The following is an 18379-nucleotide window of genomic DNA, read 5'->3' on the forward strand; positions in this document are numbered from 1 at the left end:
AAGGGGGAGAAGGGCCATGGGAGGGATGGAGTGGGAGTTTGGGATTAGTAAATGCAAACTCTTATATTAATATATAGGATGGATAAACAGTAAGATCCTATTGTATAGAATAGGGAACTATTTTCAATAGCCTGTAATAAACCATAAGGGAAACTATATGGAAAATAATTTTTAAAAAGAGCAGAGATTGGTATCACATTGTAAAATCTACTATACTTCAAAAAAATAAAATACTTTGTATGGGGGAAAGGTGGGAAAGGAAATGAGTTAGGAGGCTAGTGTAGTAAAGCAGCCACAGTGCAGGTGACTCATCCAGGGTAGGATGATGAAAGCTGAGAAAATCCATTCTAGAAGGATTTTGAAGGTGGCATCAGCAGTATATGCTGATGGGTGAGATGGGGGTGCAGGAGAAAGAGCTGTTGAGAGTCACTCGAGGGGCTTGGGCACAGCATATGGAAGGGCAGAGCTGCCCTGTACAAGGATAGGCAGAGTGGGGGGTGGGCAGACTTCAGGGGGCAGAGGCCAGGATTCAGTGTGGGTCCATGTTAAGTCTGGGGTGTTTATAGACATCTAAGTCAAACTCTGAAGATGCAGTTGGATTTAAGAGCTTAGAATTCAGTGAGAGTGCAGGAAATATGAGTGTGTATTGGAGTTATAATTTTGGGTGTCAGGGACAGAAAGATGGCATTAAAGGCAAGTGACTGGCTGAGCTCCCTTCAGTGTCAGTGTGCAAACCAAAGAGAATCAAAAATGCTGACAGGCATTCCCACAGTAGTACATCCACCAAGAGAAGTTGAAGAGTTAGTAAAAAGAGATGGAGAAGAGCAACTGGTGAGTTGAGAGAAAAATCAAGTATGTGGGGTCCTGGAAGCCATGTGAAAAAAGTGTAAAAAGGAAAAAGGCACAATTAACTACGTCAACTACCACTAACAGGCTTACTGCTGTTAATCAAGACAGTGCCTTGTGTGAAGCTCATCTGGGGATCCAGGCTCCTACCAACCTGCATCGAAACAGTTGCCGTGTGGGTTCAATTTCACCCCTCCATCTGTTTTCCAAGCATCTCCAGAGGTACCACCTGCACAACTGTACATGGCCACCCTTGCTGCTGACGGGTAAGATCAGGACCAGAAACTGAGCACTGAATGGAGCAATGTGTATGCCATGAGTGACTTTGAGGAGGAGTTTCACAGGAGTGGTGGTCATAAAAACATGAATGTTAGGAGATTAAGAGACAGTGAGAATAAAGACAATGAAGACAGTGAACCTTCTCTGCTTTTGAAGAGATTTGGTGCAAAGAGGAGCAGAGAACTCAGGCAATGGCTGCTGGGGATGTGGAGGTTGAGAGGAATGGAAAGAACAGCAGTGTATTTGTAAGCTACTGGGAGCATCATACAGCTCCATCCTCTCTTGCCTTGACCACTGCAGTGGTTTTCTTACATCTGCAGTCCTATAGTCTTTTCTCCAAATATCCCCTGAGTATGATCCTCTTATACCATAAACCAAGTAATGTCATGCTCTCTTTCCTATCAGAGGCCCTGTCGCGACTTGTCCAACCCTGCCTGTCTCATCCTTTGCCCTTTTTTCCTACTACTCATCCCTCAGATAAGCAGCTCTAGCCACACCAGCCTCCTTGTTTTCCTTCAGAGGCACCGAGCATTCTTCCTATGTAGGGCTTTGCACTTGCTTCTCCTTCTTGCTGGAACTCTTCCCCACATCTTTGCAGGACTTGTTTCTGCACCTCACTCAGGTCACTACCCAAAGATCTTTTCCTCAGTCCTTGTCTGACTCCCTTATGATCTCCCTGTCATTCACTACTTTTTCACTATGCTTTTTTTTTCTTTCATTACATTTGTCAGTATATGTCTTTCTGTAATTCTTTTTTTAAAATTTAATTTATTTATTTTAATTGGAAACTAATTACAGTATTATGGTGGTTTTTGCCATACCTTAACATGAATCAGCCTCAGGTATAATTCTTTATTACCATGTATCTCCCCTCCAAAATTCAAGTTCCATGAAGATAGGGACCTGATCTCATTTTATTCATGTTTCCTCCTAGTTGATACAGTAACGGCTGGCACTTAGCAGGCACTCAGTAAGTGCATTTTAAATATATGAATAATTGGAAGAATACAATGAACACGTTGATTCAATTGGCAGTTGAGCGACATTGGTTTTGAGTTCTGGTGGCCTTTGCAGATGAGTAGCAAAAATCCAGTGTGTATTTTCTTTGCTGCATACATATATACCCTAAGGCTATTCTGTCCAAAGGCAAAGAACTTTTGATTCAACCTAATCATACTATTTACAGTATTAATTTAATGGAAAAACTCTGACTAAAAAAAAATTTAAGAAAAAATTTAAAAATTAGAGATGTCCTAGCACTGGACATACATCAGAAGACCTGGATCCAAGTGTCTGCTCTGCTATTTGCCAATGCTGTGTGACTTTCTGTAAGTCACTATCTCTCTCTAATTTTATATAACTCTTGTGCTTCCATCATCTCCTTGCTTGAGGACCAAATGAAATATCTTGGATAATGCCAAACAAATGTGCATAAATATTTTCTCTGAATAAAAAGGAAGTGTTTGAAGCTAAGCTAAGGGGCTGAGAGAAAGAACACAGACAGTTCTGCTGCAGCATACGTACCATCTGGCTCTTTCAAATGTGTCCCTCAGGAAGAAAAATGAGACTGTTGTCAAGACTGCAGTAAAGAATCATTGCAAAAGGGATGTTTTCCAGCTTTAATAAGTCTGTGATCAAACAATCAGTTTCTGGGTAAAGGCTACCACTTTCCACCAGCTGACCTGGATGCAGGTACATTAAATAGATGTACTTAATGTCAACAGTGTGCAAGCAAAAGCGTTTCTGCCTGTGAAAAAGGGGGGAAATCATGTCCTATGAGAGACTGGACACTCCATTTAGCTGAGAATGGAAAGAGAAATGTGCCTTCGTGGACCACCCTGACGCACCCCCTGGCAAATGCCAGCCTGTCCCTGGAGTGACCAGAGGGGTATTGTAAATTCAGCATTTGTGTGTGTTAGTGGCAAGAAGAGAGGAGTTGCCTGCGAGCACATGCAGGTCAGGAATGGCAGGGAGGAGAATAGCAGGTTGCCTCTGTTTGATCTTTCCCTCCAAGTGGCATTCTCTTTCTGCTCTTACCTGCTCTGGGCCCCTCTTCCACCATTATCTTTCTTTGCTTACTCGTGTTTCAGTCCCTGTTACCTCAGACTATGCGTATCCCACTAGGCTTGCCCTGAACCTGGGTCATTTTATTTGTGGTGGTCCACATAACAAAATGAGTCTCTCAGCTTTCCAGTTCCAAATATTTATAGAGAAACCTCATTGGCCCACCTCATCTAAACACTTCGATGCTGGTCACATAAGTCTTGGGTCACACAAAGCCCACTTTGCTTTGGACTGCCTTTGGGAGAGATGCTTACCCCTGGTACCTCTCTGAGGTGGTACAGAGCCTGGCTGGATCCATAGAGTGTGTGGAGTTGGGTAGATTCCCTGAGAAGGGGATTGGGTGGCACAGGCATTTTAAATGGTACCTGCCATAGGCGAGAGTTATGTGTGTTATGTGTGTGGGTTGCCTAGCAGTCTCTTTTAGAATCATTGTTTATTCAAAGAGCAGAAGGTTGTTACTGAGAGAGACAGGTTGAGTAGGTTACTGAATCTCCCACTTGGAATCTTTCTTTTCATCTTGTCTATCAATCTAAAATATTTTTTGCCAGCCTAATTTATTTTTAAGGCTAACAAACTGGTTTCTAATGTGTCAAAAGGAGGTCCAGACACTATACCCCATTAAGATGTAAGAGCTGTTTCATGGTACACGTTTTATCATGTAGGCTTAGGCTGCCCAGGGTATAAACTCACACAAGTATAGAACAATGTAGGATCCTACTCCATAACACCCCTCCTTTGGTAACCAGCTATACAACTCTGATTTAGTTCTTTTAGAGGCCTTTCCTGGTTCCTAGTGGTGAGAACTGGACATCAAACCATGACCTAGTATTCCCAGGAATATCCTTTTGGCTGTGCAAAGCCAAGCAAACAATCACTATAACCTAGGAAATGCTATAACCTTTTTCACCAGCCATATTATATGTAGAGGTTCATTGGCCTGACAGGGGCTGCCAGGACTCCCTGCTCTGAACTTCAATGCCCCTGGTACTATCTTTTTGGAAAAATTAATTTTTGTGTCATTGCACAGAGATGGGAAAGGAAAATGTTCTCCCTCTGGGCACTGAGCTGCCAGCACCGCTTGAGTGTACAGCTGCTCCAGGACTGGGACAGTCACGTGGCCTCCCGCGAGAGGTTCTCGGGATGAGACTGGAGTTTGGAACTCTGCTATCAGCTTCCTGCCAGAATCTGAAGCACGAGGAAGCACTCATCCTCACCTCCACCTCACCCCAACAAACTTCTCATCATTACAGCCAGAGGATTGGGTCTTTCAGGACAGTCTTGAAGTGGGGGCTCCTGTTACTTTGTCAAGGCCAGTGACCAACCCAGTTGTGTTTATTAAAAGAAGAATGAGGATGAGGAGCTCTATGGATCTATGAGGCTGATTGTGTAAGGTTGCTATGACTCCCTTTCATTCCTAAATGTCTGGATTGGCTGTGGAAGGCAGTCACACAGATAGACTTCTACTGGGCAGACAGCCTTTCCACGTTTGAGAGAACACAGGTGAAAGATGGAGTTTCTCACCCCATCCAGGCAGTCTGCCTACCCACAAAGGGTGTTGGGACAGCCTGAAGGGAGAGTCTCCCGACCATGTTTTTTCTGATAAGGATGAAGAAGACAATGAAGATAATATCAATAAAATTCATAAATACTCGGGGATATTAGATGACTTGGTAGGGAAATGTGGTAAATGGCCCCAGTACTAGAGAGACAGATTTCCTGTTGAGAATAAATGCAGCTGTTCAAGAGTTCCACATATGTAGAGATTGGTTCACTCCCAATTTTTCCTGCCCCATTGCTTTTCTGACTAACTTTTAAAAGAGAGAATATTACACAAATACTGTAACATATCACTTGTATGTGGAATATACAAAGTAATAAAACAGAAACAGACTCACAGATATAGAAAACAAACTTGTGGTTCCCCAAGGGGAAGGGAATGGGGGCAGGGAGAGGGACAAATGTGAGGTATGGGGTTAAGAGATACAAATTACTATACATAAAGCAGACAAGCAACAAGGATATATTGTATAGCATAGGGAATTAGATCTATTACCTTGTAATAACTTATAAGGGAATATGATCTACAAAAATACTCAATCACTACGCTGTATACTGTAAACTAATATAATACTGTAAATCAGCTATAGACAGCCTGTTAGTGTTAGTCACTCAGTTGTGTCCAACTCTTTGCTGCCCCACGGACTGTAGCTCGCGAGACTCCTCTGTCCATGGGATTCTCCAGGCAAGAATACTGGAGTGAGGAGCCATTTCCTTCTCCAGGGGATCTTCCTGACCCAGGGATTGAACCTAAATCTCCCACATGGCAGGCAGATTCTTTATTGCCTGAGCCACCAGGGTACTTCAATTAAAAATAAATAAATGAAAGCGGGAACACTGACACGGATTCTAGATATTTAGGGGCTAAAAGATTCCACCTTCTTTCCATCTTGAACCACCCTCCATGTGTTTATAGGATGTATTGGGAAGTTTGAAAGAAAGATTTACTAGCAGGAAATGCCCTTGAGGACTGTGCCTGTGTTTACTTTTCAGATGTGTGACAATGGCAAAAAAACGCACACATCTTTGCAGAAAGAATGGCATCATAGGTTCTGAGACTCGGCTGCCATGTACAGGTGGGCAGTTTGGCACTGCAAAAACTAAATTAAGTATGAGCATATTAAATAATGTGCCTAGGTCATGGGACTGGTGTGTGTCAGAATTCCTAGCATAGTGCCTGAAAACCAGTAGACTATCAGTAAATAGTTACTGAATGAATGAAAAGCAGAGTCCAAACCCAACTTTCCATTCCAAAGGACAATGTTGTTTCCATTTGGATAGTGTCTGGTTCCATCTTAAAAGTCTTTCATTAATCAGCATTGAGAGAAAAGGCATTCTTAATGTTCCATGTTATCTCTGAAACAGAAATGTCATGTTTTGATAGTGAATAATCCCATCAGAACCATGCTAGTATGAAGTTTGTAGGAATTTTGTCAATCTGAGCCCCCTCCCCATCATGGGTAAACAGCAGGTCACAGTTGGCCTGGAATTCTTTTACTTTTGTCAACGGAATAACAAGTGAGTATAAAAAGAGTTTCAGTGAATATTGGGGGAAAAAAAAAAGAATCCCACTTGAAATGATTGTGTTGCTGTGAGTATGCTATATGGACCAAAGTGTCAGTTTTCCATGCTAAGAAGAGCAGTGTGATCAGAGGGAAACACAACTCATAATTGAGTGGGCTCATTCCTGAGATTCATTAGGTAACTTAATTCAGGATGCTCCATGGTTTAAAGACCACTGACCACTGTGGACTATCACTCTAATGCAACCTGCCACAGCTTAGAGTTTAGCATAAAGTTAAATAACCTCTCCAAGAATGTTATCTTAATCAAGTAACATAAAAGAATTTGTTTACTAGTAAGGCAGGCCCTGAGCAAGGGTGGAGAGCACTGGATAAGCAGTCTACTTATTATTTAATAGGGGAAAAATGGCTCAATAAAGTCTCTTTTGCATTTTAAAATCTGAGAAATTCTCCCTCTCGCTTTCTTCCTATTTCTCTGTCTTACTCTCAGTCTTTCTGCCTCCCACCTTTTATTTCTCTTCCCCCTCTTGTTTTCTTTCTTGAGCTCACTGTGTCAGTGAAGTCTCTCACATAATTCATGCAAGAAATGGAGCCATTGTGCCCGTGGAAAGTTTATAAACTTCTTCCCCTTGGTTTGTTTCAGTAGCAGTCTCTCTTCTCCTCATCTTTTTGAACAACAGAATAAAATCTGTTTCTTATGAATGCAGGCAGATGCTTTACTACTTACTTGTCTTCTGGCTTGCCTATGGATTTTGGGAATTGAGGTGGGGAAAACTCTGACATAGAACATATGAATGGACAGAGGCAGAGGGTGCCAGAAACATGCCGAAAATCTATGTTTCTGCTTTCCAGGTCAGAACTGATTTATTAAACCATGTAGGTAGGCAAGAGGCCATCACAGCTCTAATGTGATGTGTTAATTCTGACAGATGAGAGAAGGATTCCATTTCATTCCACTTCTGTTTCCTTCCATCTTCCTTTCATTATGGTATCACACAGCCAACAGCAAGCAGCACAGAGTTGGGGGCCAGGACCAAGTGATGCGCCAATCTCAGGAGGCCTGTATCCATGAAGGGACTCATCACAGACGGCCAGTGGTCTGGTCCAGACTGGGATTAGATTTTTCAACTTCTCAAGCCTCAGCATCCCTCTTCTTTAAAATGGAGGAATTGGTCTAAAGTGTTAAAAGATCTCCAAGGTCTTTCTAGCTCTTCAAAAACCTATTGAGCCTGAAGTATGCCTTTAATTATTTTAATATTTAAAATATTTTAAATTTTAAAATTATAATAATAATTATTTTAATTATTCTGTTCACCTAGCATCCATCACCAACACAGCGCCTCTGATTTTCCCTTGTATGTATTTATTGTCTTAAAGCTCCCATCCACCCATAAGTTTTAGCAACTTAAAATGGAATAAGTGTTGTCACATATCACATTTGAATGGTGTCTCTGTCATAGAAAAGCATACAGTTCTCTCAATGGGGTAGGATGTAAAATAATTCCTTAATCAGTTTAAGTTGTAGTTGTATGTGAGGGTTTGTGAAGTGTATAAAGGAAGATAGGAGTTGAGAAGTGTTATAGAAAATTTGACAGGGACACAATGCTGTATTTAAAATGGATAACCAATAAGGACCTACTGTATAGCACAGGGAATGCTGCTCAATGTTATGTGGCAGCCTAGATGGGAGGGGAGTTTGTGAGACAATGGGTACATGTGTATGTATGGCTGAGTCCCTTTGCTGTCCATCTGAAACTATCACAACTTTGTTAATTGGCTATACACCAATATAAAATTTAAAGTTTTTTAAAAAAAATTATCAATTTAAGCAAACAAGAAGTTTCTGGCAAGGAACTTATTTCTTAAGATTGTCACTTTTTTGAGCAGTTTATTACCATTTATAAACACAGACTTCAAAATGACAATTCAGTAGCCACATTCAGGTAATTTTATTCTGTAAATGAACTGGAGGGCTAGGTGAAAACTAGATCTTCCCTGGAACCAGGCAGAACTGCCCTGGTTAACCCCACAGCTTGTGGGTGATGCATTTTCAACCACGTCTCACATGAACAGGTCACGTGGAGAAAACATCATCTTGGTTAGAGCCACCTTCATAGTTTAAACAACAAACCCTATAGCCCAGAGGATACTGGTGGGGCATAAGGCCAGTGAATAGAATACCAATCTAGAGAGGCTTACAAATTTGGAGAAAATTACCTTCAACTGCACAAAAAGCATTATGAATTTCAAGAAACACCCTTCTTATTTTTAGAATTCTATGTCTAACATGCTACTTAACCTTGAGATGCAGATATTTCAGGAGCTATGGTGTGGTCCAGCATTGGCATATCTAATGATAAAGCTGTTTGTCAGAGACAGATTTATATGAGAGCTATTATGTTATTCTGATATTAAGAAAGAAAAATAGACGTAGGCGAGAAAGCAAATCAAGCTTTGTATTTTGATCTGAGAGAGATTGAAAGACATTTTCTAAGGCAAAGAATTCTCCTAAGTTCCTTTTGTTTGAATGAATTGTCCTCCTCCTACACTTTTGAAGCCTATTTTGGGTGCCAATTATAAGTTTAGAAAAGCTTTTTAATGGTATGGTTTTTACTTGATGAGACTGACTTCTGCAACCATCTTTTCCCCCCCTGGTTTTTGCTTCTGACACACATGTATGACCTTTCAGCTTAAGTTTTACAACCTTTTAAAATAAAGCCTTGTCTGAGATACACAAGAAGGTGCTTCTTCCAGCTAGGAGTGAGCGGGTCTCTGGCCCTGCCCTGGGTGACTGAATCAGGTCGCTGCTGTTCAGTCACTAAGGCATGTCCAAGTCTTTGTGACCCCATGGACTGCAGCAGGCTAGGCTTCCTTGTCCTTCACCATCTCCTGGAGTTTGCTCAAATTCATGTCAACTGAATTCGTAATGCCATCCAACCATGTCATCCTCTGTTGTCCCCTACTCCTCCTTGCCCTCAATCTTTCCTAGCATTGAGGTCTTTTCCAACGAGTGAGTTCTTTCCACCAGGTGACCAAAGTATTGGAGCTTCAGCTTCAGCAGCAGTCCTTTCAATGAATATTCAGGGTTGATTTCCTTTAGAATGGACTGGTTTGATCTCCTTGCAGTCCAAGGGACTCTCAAGAGTCTTCTCTCCAGCACCACAACTCTTCGGCACTCAGCCTTCTTTATGGCCCAGCTCTCACATCCATACCTGACTATGGGAAAAACCATAGCTTTGACTATATGGACCTTTGTTAGCAAAGTGATCTCTGCTTTTTAAATATGCTGTCTAGGTTTGTCATAGCTTTTCTTCCAAGGAGCAAGCTTCTTTTAATTTTCTGTCTCATTGTCCTCTGTGATTTTGGAGCCCAAGAAAATAAAATATGTCACTGTTTCCACTTTTTCCCCATCTATATGCTATGAAGTGGTGGGACTGGACTTTTGGCCTTTCCATAGTTTTCATGGGATTCTCAAAGCAAGGATACTGGAGTGGTTTGCCCTTCCCTTCTCAGCTGAATGAGGTTAGAACTCATATTTGGAGTCAGTGTCAGGAGAGTGCTTGTGTAGTATGCAGAGCATGGAGGAAGGTGTTACAGCTGCAACTTCCGTATCTGAAGTGCAGTAACTTGGAGTTCTGGGCTGTTAACATCTCTGTGAGCTTATTCCTCTTCTTCACTTCCCTCCCTTTTAAAGGAGGGACATAAAAACCAGCAATGCATCCAGTACCCATGTGAGACCTCCCGATAATTTCCCCAGGTCCTTTAAGATACCTCCTTTGTTCCATTTTAGCTCTTCCTAGGGTCATTTCCAAGGATAGAAAATATGACTCTCCAACAAGATAAAGATCATAAGAGAAAGAATGTTGACCCAAGGAGACAGTGGAGAACAGCAGAGTTAGACAGCCTGGCTGGAGGCATGAAGAAGTAGAATATTTAGACGAGAAAACAGAAAGAAATCTCTAAGAGAATTCTTGTCTTAGAGATGACCTCCCAATATTCTGCCCCCCTGATTAGTAAAAACTGCATTTTATCAATACTCCCCAAAACTGTTACCAGAAACTTTTAGGGTATTAAATACTGCTTTTCCATAATTTCCATTTACTTAAACTTTTGTTGTATTAGTGGTGGTAAAATGTGTATAATATAAAATTTGAAATTTTGATCATTCTTGAGGTACAATTCAATTCAGTGGTATTAATTACATTCACAATGTTGTGTAACCATCAATTTCTAAAATGTTTCATCTCCCTAAATAGAATATCTAATGATTAAGCAATAGCTTACCATCCTTCCTCTCCCAAACCCCAGTCTCTGGTAACCTCTAATCTACTTTCTGTCTCTGAATTTGCCTGTTGAAGATATTTCATGTAAGTGAAACTATACACCTGTCCTTTCGCATCTGGCTTATTTCACTAACCAAAATGTTTTCAAGTTTCATCCATATGGTAGCATGTATCAGGACTTCATTCTTTTTTATGGATAAATAACATACCATTACATGTGTATACCACACGGTACTCATCTATTCATCTGTGATGAACATTTGGGTTGTTTCTACATCTTGATGCTTTTGTGAATAAGGTCAAAATTAACCAAACTTTTAAAACTTATAATAGCCATTTGCTAACAAGTTGTTCTCCCTTGCAAATTTATTTCTTGAATGGACAGTTTTATAATTCCTTTTCTGGGGAAAAGAATTTCCAGATCATCCTGAATGCTTAGTATGGTGGGAACTACATTCTTGTTTTGAAGTCAGCAAAATCACTTCTGACCCTGTCCTTGTTGCACCAAGATGTGGGGTATCACACTGCAAGATTACTGTGCTAGAACCCCGAATGAAACTGGATGATAAACAGTGCTCAGTGTTGAGTCCAAAAGTAGAAGAGAAATGAGATTCCAAGAAAATAATGATTGGCTGACTTACACCTAAGAGATAACTGGGTGAACTATGTGGCTTCAGAGCTAATCATGAGTCAGTCAGAGATTCATACAGGAGACAGAACTCTCCAAATAATTAAAGCAAGAAGGAATTTAAGATGGAGAATTGGTTCCTTTCAAAGTTCTCAGAAGGACTTATGGAGCGGGTACTAGAAGGTTCTAAAGGGTTCTCAAACCATTCTCCAGTGATTCCCAGGGTCGCTACCATCACTGGAGGAAAGAATTCATGCTCTTGTCTCCTGTGATCCAGAGTTCTAGACCTAGAATCACTGCAGTTGGTGCGCTCCTGCCTTGACCATCTCTGTGACACTTGTCTGCAACATCTACAAAGTTGGAAAAATGGATTCTGGGTAGTATCTGCAGGAATGCTACAACTTTTTCACATTCTTTAACTTCGTTTGCCAGCAGAAGAGGCAAAATGGACCATCTGTCTCACTTTCACCTAGGTTCCTTTACTTGGATCTTGGGAGCATTTGCTCAAACACAGTAGAACAAACTGAGGTAACATTGCACTTTTCTCTCCCCGGATAAGTCTGATGAACACCAAAGACAATTTAGGCTGAATCAAAGGTTATTCATTGAGGGATAAATTGGGAGATGGGGATTGACATATATATTCATACTGTTATATATAAAACAGATAACTAGTAAGGACCTATTGTACAGCACAGGGAACTCTTCTTCTCCATACTCTGTAATGACCTACATGGAGAAGAATCTAAAAATGAGTGAGAAAAAAGAGTGGATGTACATAAATAACTGACTCACTTTGCTTTTAGCAGAAATATGCTACATTTTAAATCAATTATACTCCAATAAAAAATATTTTAAAGAAAGGTCATGCATCCCCTGATGTAGTTTTTTTTCTTTTTCAACAGAATAAAAATAGAAATAGGTTGGGAGTTCCCTGGTGGCCTTGTGGTTAGGATTCCCGACTTTCACTGCCATGGCCTGGCTCAGGGAACTGAGATCCCACATGCCACACTGTGTGGTAAAATAAAGTAGAGAGAGATTGGCTTCTCTAGGGCTGTTCACTGCTATTTAAAGTTTGGAAAGGAAATTGAAAGTTTAGAAAGAGATCTCATTGCTTTGTAAATAATTTTTTAAATTACAAACTTAGAGATGGTGATGATATGTAGTAGTATTTCCATGTTCAGTTCAGTTCAGTCATTCAGTTGTGTCTGACTCTTTGTGACCCCATGAACTGCAGCACACCAGGCCTCCCTGTCCATCACCAACTCCTGGAGTTTATCCAAACTCAGGTCCATTGGGTTGGTGATGCCATCTAACCATCTCATCCTCTGTCATCCCCTTCTCCTCCTGCCTTCAATCTTTCCCAACATCAGGTCTTTTCAAATGAGTCAGCTCTTTGCATCAAGTGGCCAAAATACTGGAGTTTCAGCTTCAGCATCAGTCCTTCCAATGAATACCCAGGACTGATTTCCCTTAGGATGAACTGGTTGGATCTCCTCGCAGTCCAAGGCACTCTCAAAAGTCTTCTCCAACACCACAGTTCAGAAGCATCAATTCTTCTGTGCTCAGCCCTCTTTATAGTCCAACTCTCACATCCATACATGACTACTGTAAAAACCATAGCCTTGACTAGACGGACCTTTTTTGACAAAGTAATGTCTCTGCTTTTTAATATGCTGTCTAGGTTGGTCATAACTTTCCTTCCAAGGAGTAAGCATGGTAGTGAATTTAAAATGAGTGTCGAGGTCTGCATAAGCAGATAGAGAACTCTGTGATTTTGGAGAGGAGTTTCTCCTGGGGAGACTTGGATGGAGTTTTTCCACAATAGAAGACTCAGCATTTCAATCAGAGCCCACCAAGCTCTGGAATGAAGCTCACAGTTTCTGAGGAAGAGGTTCTAAGTCAAGGGCTCTGAACACAGATCTGCCTCTTTCTAAAAGGATGCAAATTTTCCTCTTGTCAAAAGGGCTTGAAAGTACCCCTTCTACCTAACTTTCTTTCTAAAGATGTTGAAAAGCCCAGGTGCAGTAAGAGCTTTGATAGTATTTTATAAAAACAAGAAAAAGCTATCCATATAGATGCAAAATTCCACGTGAATCATAAACTTATCTTTATTGCCTATGTATAAAATAGTAGTCTTGCTGCAGCCCTTCTGGGGGTTGGTCTACTGTATGTGTTGTAAGTGTGTGTGTGGAGGGGAGGAGTACTTCTGCTTCCTTCCTTGGGGACATCTGCTGGAGTTTCACTGGCAAGTCGGTTTGGGAAGAGCAGGGCAGGCATGACTGAGCACTTCCTCTCTCTCTCTCAGAGCTGGCTTCCCTCAGGAAGTACACAATCTGCTTTGTTCCTCCGTGTTTATAGTTTTGCAGGGAAGAGGTAAGAGCCTTTAATGCTCAGTTGCAGTCCATCATTCTTTGGGACTTTATTCTTTGAGGTTCACTTTCTCCTTGGGAATTCACAAGAGAGATGGCTTAAGTCTAGATATGTGGCAGTGTTTTTTTTACCGGAGAGTCTTTAGGTTGCAGAATCAGTAAACAGCTAAATTAACCATGGTGATGGAAATTATTTAGGTTGGGGAACCAAATGACAGAGCAAATAGCCTAGGGTATAGAATGACTTTGTACTGTCCTCTCCTATTCTGTTCTAGCCAACTTCAGAGTTTTCTGGAACAAAATTGAAACTGCCCACTAGTGGTTGGTAAATGGTGATTTCTTCCTTCCATGGAATAACCAGAGCCCTGATCGACCCTTAGGTTAGGGAATATCCAGAAAGAAACTAATTTTTCCAGCTTCAGATTTCTGTAGGATGAAACCTCAATTAATCAATGCAGCTGGGGGCCTTAAGTTCACAATGTTAAGTTCCTTCCTCTCCCTGGGGTCTTTGGAGGCTGAAAGTGACTGAATGTATAAATTATGCTCTGGCTGGCTCCTCCCTTCTAGGACAAGCCTGTGGCTATTCATCAATTCCAATGATTGTGTACGGATAAATAAGGGAGTGTTAGTCACTCAGTCCTGCAGACTCTGTGACCTCATGAACTATAGCCTGCCAGGCTCCTCTGAACATGGGATTTTCCAGGCAAGAATCCTGGAGTGGGTTGCCATTGTGGACTGATAAGTCTGTTTAAATCAGGACAAAGTATGACAAGACCCACTTGGCCAGTAGACCTAAATCACCAGTCTCTAATATCAGATTCCATCAATAATCTGCCTGCCTTTTGGGTCTCTCTTATTTTTTTTTTTTCCCTCTACCTACTTATAGGATTCTTTAGAATAAGACCTGAGTGTCCATATGAAATTTTTAATATCCAATGGTGGCTTTTGAGCATAGAAAGAAATTGGTTTTATTTATATTTACCTGGGTTTTAAACTAATTATTAGTTGATTAAAATCAGTCATAATTTTAAAATCTGGTTTTCTTTCAGCCTTTAACTAGCAAGTCTTGTTATTCTAGTTTTTAACTTAGTAATTTTGGCATAAAATAGAAACAATGTATCAGTGTCCATTAACTCAGGATAACAGACTAAATTTGCTGTGACTGTTGTCAATTGGACCACTCCATCCTTCATCACTTGCTCTACAAAAATCAATCCTAAATGAACTCTTGAAATACTGTGTTTTTTGCCAGTGGCCTGACATCAGTGGTGGGCTCTGCAGAGACACTGCAGCAGGAAGGGGCTTTTCCTCTTGAAAGGCTCCTGCACAGATGCAGTTTCTCCATGTGCCCATCTACTGTGCTGTGAGTGGCTTCTCCAAAGTCTAGAACTTTCTGTGAAGATTGATTCTCCACGTCTAGCTCCTCCAGGGTGGGTGGTTCTTCCAGTGCCTGCTGCCTGCTGTGTTCACCTGGAAGCCAACATCTCTCCTCAGAGGCCCCTCAGGTTTCCTAGCAGGATGCCTCTGGTAAGATATCCCTGTAAACAGCTTTCCCTGGTATCTTAGAGAGTCGATTTCTGGAAAGTTTTACCAGTAGAGCTCCACAGCGGCTTCTTTTCCTTCCAGTGAGACTTCTTCACCAAGGTCTGGATCTCAACCCAGAGTAAGCCTCTTCCAGTGTGATCTTTTTCACCCTGGTGGCCTATAGTCCATGGGTTGAAAAGAGACACGACTTAGCGACTGAGCAACAACAAAGGATAAGACTGCTTCCTATATGTAATATTCCTTTATTCTTTTATGGTGCTTTTTCCTTCTTACTAGACAATCTCGTCTTCAATCTTCCTTTGTAGATATAACTCTTTTAAACTTTGCCTGCAACAATTTCTGTACGAATTTTTTCTCTTGATTAGACCCTGACCAATACATACCCTTTTAAACAAGGAGTCTTCTTTACAGACTTAATTACTAAAATATGCTTAGACTTTTCAACTTCATTTGTATACTGAATACATTTAATTTTCTTTTATAACTTTTAAAATGCCTGATAGGGAAAACTGAAAATCCTAACCAGCAAAATCTTCTCAAATACTTAAGCAATCCTTATAAATTTAATAAGTTAAACTTGTATAGGAAATTTTGAATTCACATAAGCCTTCCAATTTGTTGATAGCCAACTTCTTGTAGAGATTTCAATTTAAATCATAATTCTAAAATCAATTACTAATTTAATTTTGGCTATAGAAGGCTAATCTTCCAGATATGATACTCCAATTATCTTAAATACTATAATTTTTTTTCTAGTACACTCTTTTTTTAACCTTTTAATCAAGGTATAATTGACATATAACATTATATTAGTTTCAAATGTACAATGTAATGATTCAATATATATATATGATCATTTTAAATAAAAAATGTGGATTAACTTGAACTAGACAGCAGTATTTACATTGTAGTCTTGAGTTGTTTATTCATTCTTTACTTATTTCCAAACCTTCCCAGAGTGGAAAAGATATTTAGCTAGCTATGAGACAATTTAATCTCTAGTTAACTAAGGTTATTGTGTCGGTAATTCATATTCATGTTATACTCTTATACCAACTTAGACAGGAAATAGCCTTGCCCTTTTTTTAATATATAATTTCAGCTGTGTTAGGTCTTAGTTGCAGCTGGTGGGATCTTCCTTTGTGGCACGCAAACTCTTAGTTGCCGCGTGAGAACTCTTAAGATGCCACAGGCAGGTGAAATCTAGTTCCCTGACCAGGGATTAAATCCTGGCCCCCTGCATTGGGAGTGCTGAGTCTTACCCACTGGACCACCAGGAAGTCCCCAGTCTTATTTATTGATCAAGATTTTGAAACCACAGGGGAGATATAGGGGCTAAATTCACCCAAATCATTCTTTCTGAAGCATATACAGATACATTTAGTCCTTTTAAAAAATTATTCCCTATGTCAATGAGGAACTTGAAGGTCATACCTCTAACCAATTCTTTCATGTGATTTGGGTAACAGGAATTCTATATTTTCACTCAAATTTCAGTTGCGTATGTGTGCCAAGTTGTTTCAACTCGTGTCCAACTCTGCTACCCTATGGACTATAGGCCTCCAGGCAAAAATACTGGAGTGGATTGCCATGCCCTCCTCCAGGTGATTCTCCTGACCTAGGGATCAAACTCGCATCTCTTAAATCTCCTTAAGATCTCTTTAAGAGACTTAAGACACAAACCCACACTGGCAGGCAGGTTCTTTACTTTCTCTCAATTTTTGATTGAGTTCTGAATGTCTTTAGTAATGAGTCACAATTTTGAAGACATTTTCATGCTGTTTGGTTAGATTATGCATTCCCTTTTATAGCTTTTCATTTTTCTGGTTTTTTTGTTTGTTTGTTTTTTACATTTTTCTGGTTTCTTAAGGCCTCGGTTCCAAAGTGCTGTTAATGCTACCTTAAAGCTGACACAGAAAGCTGGAATCCTGCCGCCTGAAAAAAAGAGTAGTAGGATTGTGAAGTGAGCTGAGGGAGAGTGTGTAAACATTTTCTTCCATTTCCATTATATTTGTATTTCTGAAATCAGGTTGTGGGACACAGTGAGCAACTGGACAGGCACCATGAAGACTGAGAGTTCAAATCTGGTCATTATTACTCTTTATGCTATCCAATATGTTTGCATATCACCCTCAGGTAAGATTTTTTCTCATATCTGCTATTTCTATATTCTTTAGAGTTCTCTTCTCTTGGTTTCCTGGGTCACACTGGTCTTGGGGACCACTGAGAACGTCTGTATTTGACTTGTAGCCCCTTGGTTTTGTCATCGGGATCCAAAACCTGGTCTCATCCTTTTCCCAGGGCCTCAGAGTAGCTTACACATCTTTACGTTTTTAAACTGCCATTTATTGAATACTTTATCTTCTAGGCTCTGTGATAGTCACATGACATAAATTATCTCATTTAACTCTCACCATGAGGTAGGTATTTTCACCACATTTTTATAGATGGAGAAACAGACACAGACACGCACACAGACACATACATGACTGCATTGTGCCAGGGACTCTGCAAGGTGCCAGGAGTGGAGAGCTGAGCACACGGGAGTCCCTGTCCTTTTAGAGCTTATGGCATGGTGGGGGGGGGAGGGATATGCATTATGTATATATACACATATATATATATTCTGTAATCAACATAGAATTCAACCAAGAACTGCAGGGTAAGGAAGGCTTCCCTATTTTAACTCAACTTCAGTATGTTTGCTAGTAAAGCAAACATAAAGTTCCAATTACTTGAGAACTGTTAAAAGTATATGAATCTGACAGGATTGGATTCAAATCCTAGCTCTGTTTTTCAATATCTGTGATAACCTATCTAGGCTTCAATTTCTGCATTTGTAAAGTGGAAGTGATGCTATGGTGATGATGATGACAGAGATCTCATAAAGGATTAAGTGAGATGATATGCATAGATATTTAGCAGAGTGTCTGGCATCTAGATTTATTTCCTTTTCTGCTTCACATGCTGTTGTCCAATTTTGTCCTTCATCTTTGTTGGAAGTCTTAACTCTTGATTTCCAGTCCTCTTCCTTTTGGAAAGACCTTGGAACCTGCATGCAAATAAGTTTCCTAACGGTGCATTCTCAAGCCCAAACTCCTCAAAGTGGGTATGTAGATTAGATGCCCATACCTGTCTCACAAAGGACACTTATGAGAAAAAGTTCCTCACAAAGAGACAAAAATTCACAAACAAACAAACAGAAAATATTATCTCCCACTGCACCCTTGCCAGTTAGCTGGCTTTTTGCAGCCCGGACTGATTCCTTGGGATTCTACGTTT

This window comes from Cervus canadensis, chromosome 2 (assembly GCF_019320065.1).
Source record: "Cervus canadensis isolate Bull #8, Minnesota chromosome 2, ASM1932006v1, whole genome shotgun sequence".
Classification (NCBI taxonomy): domain Eukaryota; kingdom Metazoa; phylum Chordata; class Mammalia; order Artiodactyla; family Cervidae; genus Cervus; species Cervus canadensis.